At 41.9% G+C, this 13,507-nt stretch overlaps 1 long non-coding RNA gene across 1 annotated transcript in view; it reads right to left on the bottom strand.

Moving 5' to 3' along the window:
* Positions 1-13,507, bottom strand: part of LOC147017356 (uncharacterized) — a 43,492-nt gene that overhangs the window by 18,597 nt on the left and 11,388 nt on the right. Inside the window, exons 2-3 of the long non-coding RNA XR_015049458.1 lie at positions 9,423-9,557; positions 2,332-2,473 (exon numbers count right to left, since the gene is read on the bottom strand). This is a non-coding gene — a long non-coding RNA (uncharacterized LOC147017356). The remainder of the gene's footprint in view (positions 1-2,331; positions 2,474-9,422; positions 9,558-13,507) is intronic.

The following is a 13,507-nucleotide window of genomic DNA, read 5'->3' as shown; positions in this document are numbered from 1 at the left end:
AGAGAAGATTTGAGGAGTTTGTCGAGGAAAGGACGATGGGAGGAAAAAGGCAGTTAAGGGAGAGTTGGTCTGAGGAGAACGTGACAGAAGTCTGAGGAGAAGGCAGAGAAGTCTGAGAACGCGGCTGGAAGTTGTTGGTGTGTGTGAGACTGACAAGACAGTTTTAAGGAGGTCATCCTGCCGGCCTCTGCCTGCCTGTGCCTCTCTTCACCCTGTATCCTGTTTCATCGACCTGTCCATGTACTCCATCTCCTCATCGTTCTGCCATCCTCTGTTCGCCTCGTCCTCCTCGTCCTCCTCGTCCCTCCTCATCACATGCTTGTCCCCGCTGCTCCAATGCTTACTCCCTCGGTTTTTGTCCCCATTCTGTCAGTGATTGAGACTACAATGTCAAAACAATTCCTTCAAGAGGTTGCAACTCCGGACAAATTTGATATTGTCGCACTTTGTGTCTCTCTCGAATTGCGAATTGCATCTCATCTCGAGCTAATTCAAGCAGCCATCCCATGTCAACTACCAATTATAACCCAACTCATCAATTATAAGCCATAACTTTAATGCCTTCAAGTTAAATGCATTCTTAAACATGCCCTCGCCGATGTGTAAAAGTTTCTTTGTTATTTAAACGTTTGTGATTAAGTTTTGATCGCATTAGATAAACACTCTTCAGCGATTGATGATTAACTTTGAATGAGTGATCATCGCATGATTAGAGATTCCACACATGTCTAACTCTTAAACGCCTTTCGTAAATTTGGCCCAAAGTCTTTGGTATGACTTTGACGGGTTTTAGACCAGCACCCACCTGACTCAGAGCGGGCACTCAAACCATTTAGGCCACCGAGAATAATGTACGACTGCATTGTTATTGTCAACGTTATTTCATTGTCATTGATTTTGTCTTTAGGTTTCCATGGTGACATAAAAACATATCCAATTTGCAATGTCGTTAACGTTATCGTCATGTAGTCGTAGTACATCGAGCCTTTTCATGAGTAAATGTTTCTAATCCTCAAATCGACTAATCCACCAAAACAAAGCTATTGGGTAATCGGTGAGATATTTTTATTTTCATACGTAGCTCACAAGTATGGTAGAATTTCTGGCTGAATGTTCTATCTGTACCCTCTCTCTGCCTTTCATCTGATCACCTCCCAAACATTCCCTTCTCTACCCACTCCTAACATGTCTCTGTCTCTGTCTCTCTATATCTATCTCTATCTCTATCTCTCACCCCCAATCTTCCCTTATCCTCCTTATATCTCAGTTTAAGTTTTCTCCAATTTAGCCCCTGCATCGGAGTGGTGATACATTCAGAACTGTAACCTTTGCCAAAGAACCTGCTTTGTTTGAACCGACTCTGTGCAGAGTATGCATGGTAAATTAATGTAGGAGGAGGAGGAGATTGGGACCATACTGTGTGCAGAGCGTTGGTGCTGCTTATGCAGTGTCCTTGGCTATTTGGCACAATCCTGGATGTGTTGCCACTTCGACACAGGATACCAGCATGCTGGCACTCATTTTGCCGACTTCAGAAGGATGACAGGTCGAGTTAACCACACCTGGTATTAATTCAACAGCTGAGCAGGATTTGAATTCAGGACCCTAGGATCCAAAGCCCACCACCTTAACTATTAAGCCAACACCTGGTATAAATGAATGTACTTGGGCCCTATGTGTGTACATAATAAATACATAGCCTGTAATATACACGTCATATGCGGAAAATGCCTTCTTGTTTGCTTTGGACAGTGACATCAATGTGTAATGACTGTGGGAGTTCAGCATTCAGCCCACAGCACCATGATAGTATCACTCTTAAAATCCCTTCCCATGGTCTGATTGCTTTTCCACTTTGCTCAAATCTCCTGCCAATGACAGGTCGAGTCTCACACCACTGCTTTGCTTGATCTCTGAATTTTATTTACTTCCGTTACAGTCAGTCCTAACAGCACCAATCTGTCCTCTCTGAAACCGGAATGCATGGGTGGAAAACGATTACAAGGAATTCTCCAGATTATGGGCAATTTGGATTACGTGGAGCAAGTAGAGTCTAATGGCTCCTGCATGGAAGGGAATAAAGGCAGACATCTATTCTTAGGTATAAGTACAGTCTGTCATGCCTTTAATGGCTATAAAAACGAGAGATTAGAGAGTTCATAGAATACCTTATCCTGTGATTGTCTGGAGAAACAAAGACATGGGTGGGATCTAAAGTACTGCTAAACAGAGGGGTTTGAAAGTGTCAAAAAGACGATTTGTGTTCAACAGTGTTCAAGTACTGTATGTAATTAAATTGATAACTAGAACGGCACCCAATAAAGCGCATACCTTCTCCAGGTTGAAGAGTCTACGTCTTGTATCTGGATCCGGACCTGAACCAAAATCAAATTGGCTTTTTCTTGTCAACTGCAGTCGACCCAACTCATCCATCAAGTTTGGTGTGAATCTGTCCATAACTTTTTGAGATATCCTGCTCACAGAAAGACAGGTAGGGGTGAAAACACAACCTCCATCTACCTACAATGACAGAGGTAATAAAAAGATTTTAAAGGTCATAGATAAAAATTCAGAAGTTTACCGCCGTTGATGTAGCATCTTATACACCACTTTATTCAACATGTTACATTAGTTCTTCGTGCCTGTTGTTTGTGTCCTTTATGACATTCTTAAAAAGAGTAAGTTTCCTGTTTTTAATCATTTCCAATTTTGTTTAACTGCCATGGTGACAAAGTAAAAAATTATCTCGCTCTTCACTGTGCATGTGCGATCGGGACAAATTCAGAATCAAGGTACTGTTAAACTTCAGGTTTCTTTTCTGATTCATGTTCCGATTCGTGTTCAAAATATGACATTACATTTAAGTTCAGTTGTTCTTCAATCATAAACTGACATTTGTAGATGGGACAGACAGACCGACAAAGTGAACCAAATGCTTAACCCCACTTTTCGCTTCTCGTGCATGGTGTTCATGTAACTAGAGAATATAAACTGATATTTTCAACTCGTTATGATGTGTTCATCTCATTACAATGAGTTCAACCCATGATGATGTGTTCAACTTGTTATGATGCTTTTGCATTGCTTCGAGGTCTCGTGTTCGCATTTTAGTTGTCTTCTCTGGGTTGAACCTCACGGGTGGAACGAGACCCGACGATAAACTGTGCTTTGGGGGTAGGTTGTTTCACTGTTGAGTATGCTAACTTACTTTTGAAAGCTGAATGTTTCATCTGCTCGTACCAATTTAAAACATCGTGATTTTCATAAAGAGTAGGCCATTGTGAGGTGGAATATCCCCAACCAAATACTGTAGCAACTTCCTCATAGTGTTGCAAAGGCTTTCTGTCACTCATAACCTTTATAATAGTGCCAGAAGAGAGATTACAGTCTGACAAGCAAGACCTATGGACCAAGTCCATTTGGGTAAAACTTTTGGAACAACATATTCGTGAAAGATGCCACAGGTTCAGTAACAACCAAACTGGTTCATCAGTAACAGCAGCAACCAGACTGGTTCATCAGTAACAACAGCAACCGGACTGGTTCATCAGTAACAACAGCAACCGGACTGGTTCATCAGTAACAACAGCAACCGGACTGGTTCATCAGTAACAACAGCAACCGGACTGGTTCATCAGTAACAACAGCAACCGGACTGGTTCATCAGTAACAACAGCAACCGGACTGGTTCATCAGTAACAACAGCAACCGGACTGGTTCATCAGTTACAGCAGCAACCGGACTGGTTCATCAGTTACAGCAGCAACCGGACTGGTTCATCAGTAACAACAGCAACCGGACTGATTCATCAGTAACAACAGCAACCGGACTGGTTCATCAGTATCAACCAGACTGGATAATCAAGTGGGTTTTTCATTAATTGCTCTCTGTCTGTCTGTCTGTCTCTTTCCCGATTAATTTTCAGTGCTCGATTCCAGCAAATTCTCTCACTAAATTGGAGAAAAAAAATGGACTACAGAAGGCAGGCACTGAAGAGGTGTTGAAGGGAAAGCAATTCCATTCACCCCGATCATGGTGCTCCACTCGGCCTAATGGAGCATTTTGCACCCACAGAGGAGGAGGAGGAGAAGGAGAGGGAGGGGTCCGCGGACCCATCAAAGCGCCTGTTCAAGCCTCGACTTCGCATAAACCCCTACTGTCCCCCACAGCCAGAGGAGAAAGTGGGCTTGTTTGTTTCGGTGGTGTCGAGGCTCTCAGGGGCGTTTTTCAGGAAAATAAACTGGTTTTCTTAGCTGTTAGGCTGGACATGGGAATGCAGACAGAGCATGGACAAGAGGCCTTTATATGCTGAAACACACAGCTCAGTCACTCTCCCATCATGTATGTACAAGCCTGGATAAGGAACACTATTGTAGTTTATTTATTTATTTGTACCACTGTTGGGCATTTTGTACTTGACATTGTCGTCTCTAATTCAAGTTGACCTGTTCATGTTCTCATCTCAACTCCTGGCTCATGATCCAGGAAACCCAATAAATGGTGTTTCCAATGGATCCAGGAAACCCAATGGTGTTCACTAAAATGTCCTTGTAATTCACATATGAAAGTCAATTTTTTTTGCATACAGAGTCAAGGCTCATGGAAGAGATAGAATACAGAAAGGATCAGGCGGCAACATAACAAAAGGAACGATTATGTGAACCAATCTCGTTCTGCGTATGATATACTGTTTATACAAGCTCCTCCATGACACTCGGATCAATGTAGAATATGAAAGACGTGAAAATCTAAAACTGACTCAATCTGAGGAACAGTAATTTAATAACAGGAGTAAAACATCAGGATCAAAGTAAAGCAATTAAAACAAGGAAAAGAGCAATCAGCGATTGCAGACCCTCGCCAGGACTTGTTTTGTGTGGTGTTTCTGTAGTTTTGTGGCGTGTATTTTGAGTGGTGTTTGTGTTCTGGTGTGTTACCCAGATTCAAAAAATTAAATAATTCTGGATGCTCGACCATGTGTCTACGATCAGGTTGCAATTTAAAACATATATTCCCTATCACTACTGGATCATGATTGTGAAGGTTGACGTCGATTGATGAGGCGGTTCAAGACAAAGAATTTTTAAGATTTTCGCAAAATCCAATATGGCTGCCAGACCATATGACATCAATTATTCTTGAATACTCTGGTATCCCCAAGGCTTGGGCAACATTTGTGTGACGTTTCCCCTCGATCTGTCCAGCCATTCTGGAGAAGATTTTTGTAGGTTTTAGGCTCAATCCAATATTGTTGCCAAACCATGGTGACCTATAACGTCATATGTGTGAATGTTTTGTTCCTCATGGATAGGCAGTCATACATGTATAGTTTCGCCTCGATCTGTTCAGCCACTTCAGAGAAGAAGATTTTGGAAGGTTTAAAAAAAAAAAAAAACGATGTGGCTGTCGAATCACGTGACCGATAACGCCATCATGTTTTTTTTTTACTGAGGACCAATTTTTATTCCTAGATGACCCTCATAAATTTTAATACCGATCAGATGTAGCGTTCTGCATTTGCAATTATGACATCATAACGAAGGCACTGATGACGTCATTAAAAAAAAATTACATTTTTTCCTGATGAGGAGTACTTGCCATGTGCCAAGTTTCAATTTTTTCCTTGGTGTGATTTCAGAGAAGCTTCGGCCCAATTTTTTTTCTGTTTTTCCGACATAGCTGCCATACCACGTGACCCATGACATCATATTTATAATTGAAACATTCTACAAGAGTAGTCGCTCATCTGATGAAAATTTTGTCTCGATCTGACAAGTGGTTGCGGAGAAAACACGAAAGTTTTGGGCAGACAAACAAACAAACAGACAGACAGAAACAAACAGACAAACAAACAAACGGACCCAAACGCAATACCCTCTCCTGTGACTCGGGTGAAAACGCTTTTGGGTGTGATGGCATGAGAGTAAATAAGGGGAACTTTTATGTATTTATTACCTGCGCCACTGAAGATGGACGGAGGTAATGTATTCACCCCCTTTAGTTTGTCTTTCTCCATGTCTGTGATCATGATATCTCAAAACATGGACAGATTCGGACGAGACTTGGTGGACAGGTTTGGTGTGTGACGAGGGCGAATTGATTTGATATTGGTGAAGATCTGGGTCGGAGAATTTTTTTCACTTTCGTAAAGGCCCTGTCACACCTTGACGATTTAGCCAGCATATGCCGACGTATAAAAAATTTGTCTAAAACGCTGGCACACGTCGAATACGTTATGGGTAAGTTTTGTATACGTTAAGAGCACGCTGGCATACGTCGTAGTATGCCAAGCTCGTCGACAAATTTTAACATGCTTGAAATTTTTCGACGTATGCTAGCGTATGACTCACACGCTCCGCATACGCTGGCCATAAGTTGTAGGCACGTTATGCGCTTGTTGACACACGTTACTAGTAAGTTACTCATAAGTTGAAACACGTTGAGGTAATGTTTAGCGTACCCGAAACTTATTTCTAACCTATGAGTAACGTGTTGTAGGCACGTTACGCGATCGTTGACACACGTCCACACACGTTACTTGTAAGTTACTCATAAGTCGAAACACGTCGAGGTAATGTTTAGCGTACCCGAAACTTATTTCGAACCTATGAGTAATGTGTTGTAGTCACGTTACGCGATCGTTGACACACGTCGACACACATCACTTGTAAGTTACTCATAAGTCGAAACCCGTCGAGGTAATGTTTAGCGTCAGTGTTCCAGACTCCCTGGGTTTTTTTTTTCTTTTCTTCGGTATGACGGTGATGTTGACACTTCGATTTCTAGTGTGGTTATAATATAATATAATAATAGGCTGCCGCTCAACGATTTAAATCATAACCGCACTAGAAATCGAAGTGTCAACATCACCGTCATACCGAAGAAAAAAAAAACCAGGGAGTCTGGAACACTGACGCTAAACATTACCTCGACGTGTTTCGACTTCTGAGTAACTTACAAGTAACGTGTGTCGACGTGTGTCAATGATCGCGTAACGTGACTTCAACTTATGGCCAGTGTATGCGGAACGTGTGTCATACGTTAGCATACGTCGAAAAAATTTTCAACATGCTGAAAATTTGTCGACGTACTCGGCATACTACGACGTATGCTAGCATTGTTCAGCGTGCTCTTAACGTATACAAAACTTACCCATAACATATTCGACGTGTGCCAGCGTATTCGGCAAATTTTTCATACTTCGGCATACGCTGGCTAAAACGTCAAGGTGTGACAGCGGCTTGACACTTCGATGTCTAGTGCGGTAATGATTTAAATCGTCGAGCCGCAGCCTTTTAATAGGCTACTCCACGTGATCGTCAGCGATACGCTGCCGCGCTATGCATAAGTTAGACTATCGTTGGGCATAGGTTGTGAACGCCGACAACACACTCAGCATTCGTTGATACAAGTTATCTATACGTTATCGAAACGTTCTGTGTACGTTACTAATACATTATGCATACGTCCAACTCGTTATGAATACGTCCAAAACTGGAAAAAAAAAAACATCAATAGTTCAGCGTATGCCAGCGTTTTACATACATTTTGATATCTTGCCAGACGCTGGCTAAAACGTCAAGGTGTGACAGGGCCTTAAGTGATTCTTCACAACACAGATAGGGCCAAAAACGATACATAACATGATATTTCAATAGTTTATGAACGTATTCGGATGATACGTAGTGGATGAGTTGGACAAGTGACAAGAACAAGTCGATTGGATTCTGGTCTCCATGCAGATCTAAGGTCTCCATGCAGATCCGGCCTATCAGTGGGACATAAAACATAAACTGTTCAGCATTGCGGAGGTATGCACTCTCCCGAGAGCCGTTCTTGTTTTAGTTATTTTTTTGCTTTGTTGTCTACTTTAACACTCAATGATTGGAAGAATTCATGAAAACAAGACATTTGAAAAATAGGGTGCAGTATTTAGATGGAGTTAGGGGACTCGTAGGATAGTCAATACGTATGCACACTCGCCTCTGAGCTGTCTATAGCCTGGGATAGAGTCCTGACCCAGCTATGAACTGTCATCCAGATGTTTCACAGGCAGGGTGATTCATCAGTGTGTGTGTGCCATGCCTCAGATGGATGTTAAACTGGGTGGCACATCTTAAAGTATTAGTTGGTGGACGTTAACAATCCCACGGTGTTCTTCGTGTGGAGTCGGCAAGTTATCTCCAGCACCCTGAACAAATTACTGTCACCTTCAGTTGAATGTCAGGCTTTGCCGGCCTTGGAAAGACTTGGGTCAAACCTTTCCCCAGCCGACTCCACAAGAAAGTGGGAAGTCGTATTCAACCTCCTTTCGATCCTGAAAGCTGAATTTCCACAAAGTTCGAATCAAAATTCGTAATACCACTCAACTCACTCAAATTTTAACTGACAATGGATGAGATACCAATGCAGTATCATCAATACTACACCACAATAAGTTCCACATTAACAGGTGTTTGCTCTCCTCCAGGAGGCTGGATTGAAAGTGCACTCGGATGATCTTTTTGATAAATCCGTCTTCGTCACTTGAGCCTCTAATTCGTTCAACCCATTGCAACCGAATCTGTAAGATGGGAAAGATTCACTAAGTTTCATTGCATTTCATTGCCTCATGCGCACCTAGCTCGATTGCACAAAATACAAACCATTTACTGGACTTCAAAATTCCTTTTCTGTCTCTTTCTAACCTGTTCCTGGAAATTCCAACTCAATATTTGCTGCATGACTGTATTTACGGCAATCCATGGCAGACCTTCCATGGCACACAGCACTTCCAGTTCTGGGTCTAAGCATGCTGGGAATTGGCTCATGCGTGCCTCCTTGCAATTCATCAAAGCTAAGTTTTCCAGACCACATCCGTCGTGTCTTTCTGTGTTGTTAATTGTGTTTACATCCGATTTTCCATCTTGTTCCATACCCTGGTTGAGGTGTATTGTCAAATTCATGTCCTTGTGAGTGTCTGGCCTACTCCCCAATGCCTCAGCTAGCGAGCATGCCCATTCTGTCTACTTCTGTGATTGAATGTTCTGTCTACACTATTTAGTCCATCATCTCTTCTGTTGGTGTAAAGGACGACAATATATTTTCACCTCGTCTCCCCTTCTCCCCCTCTTTCTACTGTTCTTTTCATTCTGTTACGTTCTGATCTGTTTTGTGCTCTCGCTCTTCCATGAGCCTCGACTCTGTATACAAACAAAAGCCTGTGATAAACAGAATATGAAGCCGAACGAACAACCACCCTATAAATCCGAATCACTCGTTACCACCTGCCAACACTGGACTGAGAAAACTGTTCTCTTGGCGACGGTGACATTCTGGTTGTAGATATGACATAGATGAGGAATTTGTTTACGCAAGGTCACGAAAGCCTGGCAACTGAAGGATTATGTCATTTACATAGGCCACCACTCCTGAAGCATTACCTGTCTGCACGTCAACTGTCATCGAAGTTTGATCTCAAATCCCAGATGAAGATGGGCGTTGATGGGAGGGAAGGTACTCGGCTACATTCTGGCCTCAACCTCAGATTATTGCCTGCGTGCACACAGTGCTCAGTCCTGTCAAAAAAAAAGAACACAATGCAGGAAACTCCATGCCTACACAAACTCATTTTCCTTAACACTTCCTTTAATTCACTCAAAATGAAACATTTAGAAAACTTTTCAGATGTGATAATCAGTTCATGATGGTGTTTACTTCTTTCTACACATTGTCCACCGTAGCAAAGCTCTTTGCTCAACAGTACGTACAATTGTTTATACATCTTACTTGTGAATATGTGATGATATAATATTCTGCTTTTTATATGCGATTGCCTCACTTTATGGAAGGAAGAGCTAAAATGAGGACCTTGCCACCGGAAACTCGAGAATTATTCATGACAGATGGAGAGATGAGTCAAAAACCTGGCAGAAGTCGATATAATCATTGAACTGAATTGAGGTCGAAAGCAAACACAGCAATGGACTCTCTGAAAGTGACTATACCTTGTCACATATAAAGTGTGCACCTCATCAATGGTTGGTCGAAAAATACTTTTGTGATCCAGTATATTCTTGACCACTACTACTACTACAGCTACTACTTCCTTCACAGCCCAAATACCGATCCGATGTTCCATACTCTGTTAGAGAGCATTGGTTCTGCCGAAGCAATTTCCAGGACTGGAGTCATGCTGGGTGGTTTCCATTAAGGCAGTAGTAAAGGCAGAAATTGGTAATATGCCCATGAGGCTGGTGATAGCTCGCCTACTCTTTGCCAAGAGCACCGTGGGATATTTAATGTCCTAACAGCTAATGCTGGCACACACATTGATGAATCGACCTGCCTGTGAAACACCAAGATGACAGTTTAGAGCTGGGTCGGGATTCGAACCGAGACTGGACGACTTAGAGGTGAGCATACATATACATCCTTCAAAGCCATCCTGTCAGCCCGACATCCTCAATTATTTCCTTCTTATTGTAGGTTCAGCTGGAGAATGTTCTTTTTCTTAGTCTTTCCGAAAAGGGCACACCTGAGTTTCAACTGAAGATGTGAGAAAATCGTTATTTGTTCAATGTGCCGGTGACAAATTGCCAACTCTTCGCAATAGACTCCCCAAAGCCTCAGGTAGCGACCGTGGGATCTTTAACAACCTCCAAGGACCAGTGCTGAGAGGCGGGTACTCCAGCTTTAACGTTCTTCCGATGGATGGTGCACCACTCATCGACTATTCGAATCGCAAAGGATACCGTGGGATCTTTAACGTCCACCAACTAATGCTGGCATGCGGAACACCCAGCTTAACGTCCATCCAACGGACGGCACACTCTCTGTCAGCCCTGCCTGCAAGACACCAGGATAACAGTTTATTGCTGGGTCGGGATTCAAACCCAGACTAAACAGCTCAGAGGTGAGTGTGCATACCTCTCAGCTATCCTGCCATCCTTTACAACTTACATTATAACATAACAGATACTTCAAGTTGTTAGCATCGCAAAATGTTTATTTAATATACTGTATCTGGTTTTTATTGTCACGTTTAACAAACCGTACACTTAACAGTAATTGGAAGAACTTTTCTTTCTCAAAAAAATTTGACATTTGTCAAAACTTTGACTGAGATTAAAAAAAAAACCAAGGACATTTCATTGAAAGATTTCTTCTTCTCTTTTCACACATATATCTAAAGCTATTGCAGGCACACAGTTAAAGAAATGTTTTACATCATGTGTATGCAATTAAGTCGACATCAACTTGGAGAACTTGAAAGCGGTGAAACAAAAAGAACTAAGCAATTGGAAACGACCAGAAAAGTTGGTGCGAGGCCAGTGTGTGAGGAATTTGTAAGAAGTCTGGCTTGATGGCATGAAAGTCGCTCTCTGCCATGAAACGATGGCATGGAATGTGAAACTGGATGCCATGAGACTTGAACAACGTCAAAATGCATCAGACTTTGACCTGGATAGAGGGTTTGCAACCAGTGGAGGAAACAAAATAAGGAAAGGACCGTAACAAATTGTGCAGATTAAAAAAAAATTGATCGAAAAGGTTTCCAGGTGTGGGAATGGACGCGGTCGTTAGCATCCGGAATGCAAGCTTTATCCTCACTCTTTTGATGTCCTTACGTCTGTTGTGTATACCAAAGCAGGTGAGTTACTTTAAGAGAGAGTGGAACGGTTGTGCGCCTTCATATTCACCAACAACCTGCTGCAATGATGATGATAATATTATTATTATTCTTCGTGTATTCCAATCATTCATAGCAGTCTTATTAAAACCAACAAAACACCCAAACAAAAGGATATTACAGGGAGGACAATGGATGAAATCAACAGAATGGTGATTGAGCTGTGCTAACTGCTGTAGGAAAGAAGGGGAAGCTGACTTTTCGGTTGTTAACCCTTCAGCTTGCCCAAACCGTCAGATTTTTCTTTCTTCCCATGGCGGTTAGGATACATCGATCAACGTTCTGTTGATTTCATTCACTGTTCTACCTGCCCACCGATGCAGACTGACACCAGCGTTGACCTGCAAGAGCAGTTTTTCATTCTGTATCACGAAAATAACATGGCTTATCTATCAACACCTTGACAATCCACAATCTTTTCCCATCCATCAACATTTGCATCCAAATGTCTTCATGAGCCTTTCACGGCAAGTCTCAAAGAATTTTGTCTGAAAAACAAAACAAAACAAACAAAAAAAATGTGGTTTTGCCAACTATTTAGTGATTGATGATCCTCAGGGGATTATAAAACAAATCCTGCCTCTCTTTTCAATGTAAACTATCTGTTCCACCTAATGGTAGACCCATCAGCAACCTGTAACTGTGTCTTCCTTTATTAGGCTGAGTGAAGTAAGGTCGAGGCCGTTTATTCCTGATATGTGAAACACCCTGCAACCCAAACCTGCAGAAAACAGACTTTTTGGAACACCAGCCGCATTTTCCATCCAATCATCCTGAAACTTTGTTATAACATTCCCCATGGGTCGGCACTCTTATGTTGGAAGTTTTGTGTCAATCTCTCAAGCGGTTGCGGAGAAAACGAATTTAAAAGCGAATAAAGGTGAAACAGTGAGGACCTCGGCCGACGATCCACAGCATGGCGAAGATGGTTGTGGACACCTATTACTAGTTACCTTCGCAACCTTTGTTGCGAAGGTTATGTTTTGATCGCTGTGTATTTATTTATTAAATTTTTTTGTGAATATGTGTTTGTTTGTTTGTTATTCGCATAACTCCAAAAGTATTGAACTGAATTGCAGCAAATTTGGTGGGATGATTGGTTATTATCCGAGGACCATTTGATTAGATTTTGGGAGCAATCGGGTCAAAGGTCAAGGTCATGAAAAGGTCAAAATCGTCTTTTTACCATAGCGCGGTCAATTTGTATCCAATTTGCATGCAACTAATGCCAAAATGTTCAGAATTCAATGCCCCATCTTGTGATATGTGACATGACACAATGACGTAATAACCCTTATTAGCAGTTGGGAGTCAAAGGTCAGGGGGGTCAACGACCTTTATTATCACAACACGGTCAATTCTTATACAATTTGCATGTAAGTAGATTCAAAATGTTTAGAATTCAATTCCCTATCCTGTGATGTGTAATATTTGATTTCTTATAATGTGAGCAGTTGTCATCAGATTGACTTGACACCGACACCCAAAAAGGTCAGGGAGTTCATACAGAAATTGTACAATGTATGTGAATCAGTGTCAAACAGCAGGAAATTTAATGTCTTTAAGCCATCATAACACATATGAGATGGCAGATGTGGTATGGGATTAAATACCCTCACAATCAACGGTTTCTGGGGGGGGGGGGAGCAAAATGTAGCGTTGGCGAAGGTATGCGCTCTACTGAGTGCCCGTTCTAGTTATTAATATTTCAGGTAGACTTGTTCATTGGTATATCCCATCAGTTTAAATTATTTCCACCAAAGGTGTTGTACAAATCCATTCATGACTTGCTGTTGAATGAGGAAGGATGGGGAATATCAGGGAAACATAATCTAA

The sequence above is a fragment of the Eptatretus burgeri genome, chromosome 11 (assembly GCF_056783735.1).
Source record: "Eptatretus burgeri isolate ZD-2024b chromosome 11, Ebu_testis_v1, whole genome shotgun sequence".
Lineage (NCBI taxonomy): Eukaryota > Metazoa > Chordata > Myxini > Myxiniformes > Myxinidae > Eptatretus > Eptatretus burgeri.
The sequence above is the reverse complement of the archived record's forward strand: the minus strand, read 5'-3'. Positions and strand labels throughout refer to the sequence as shown.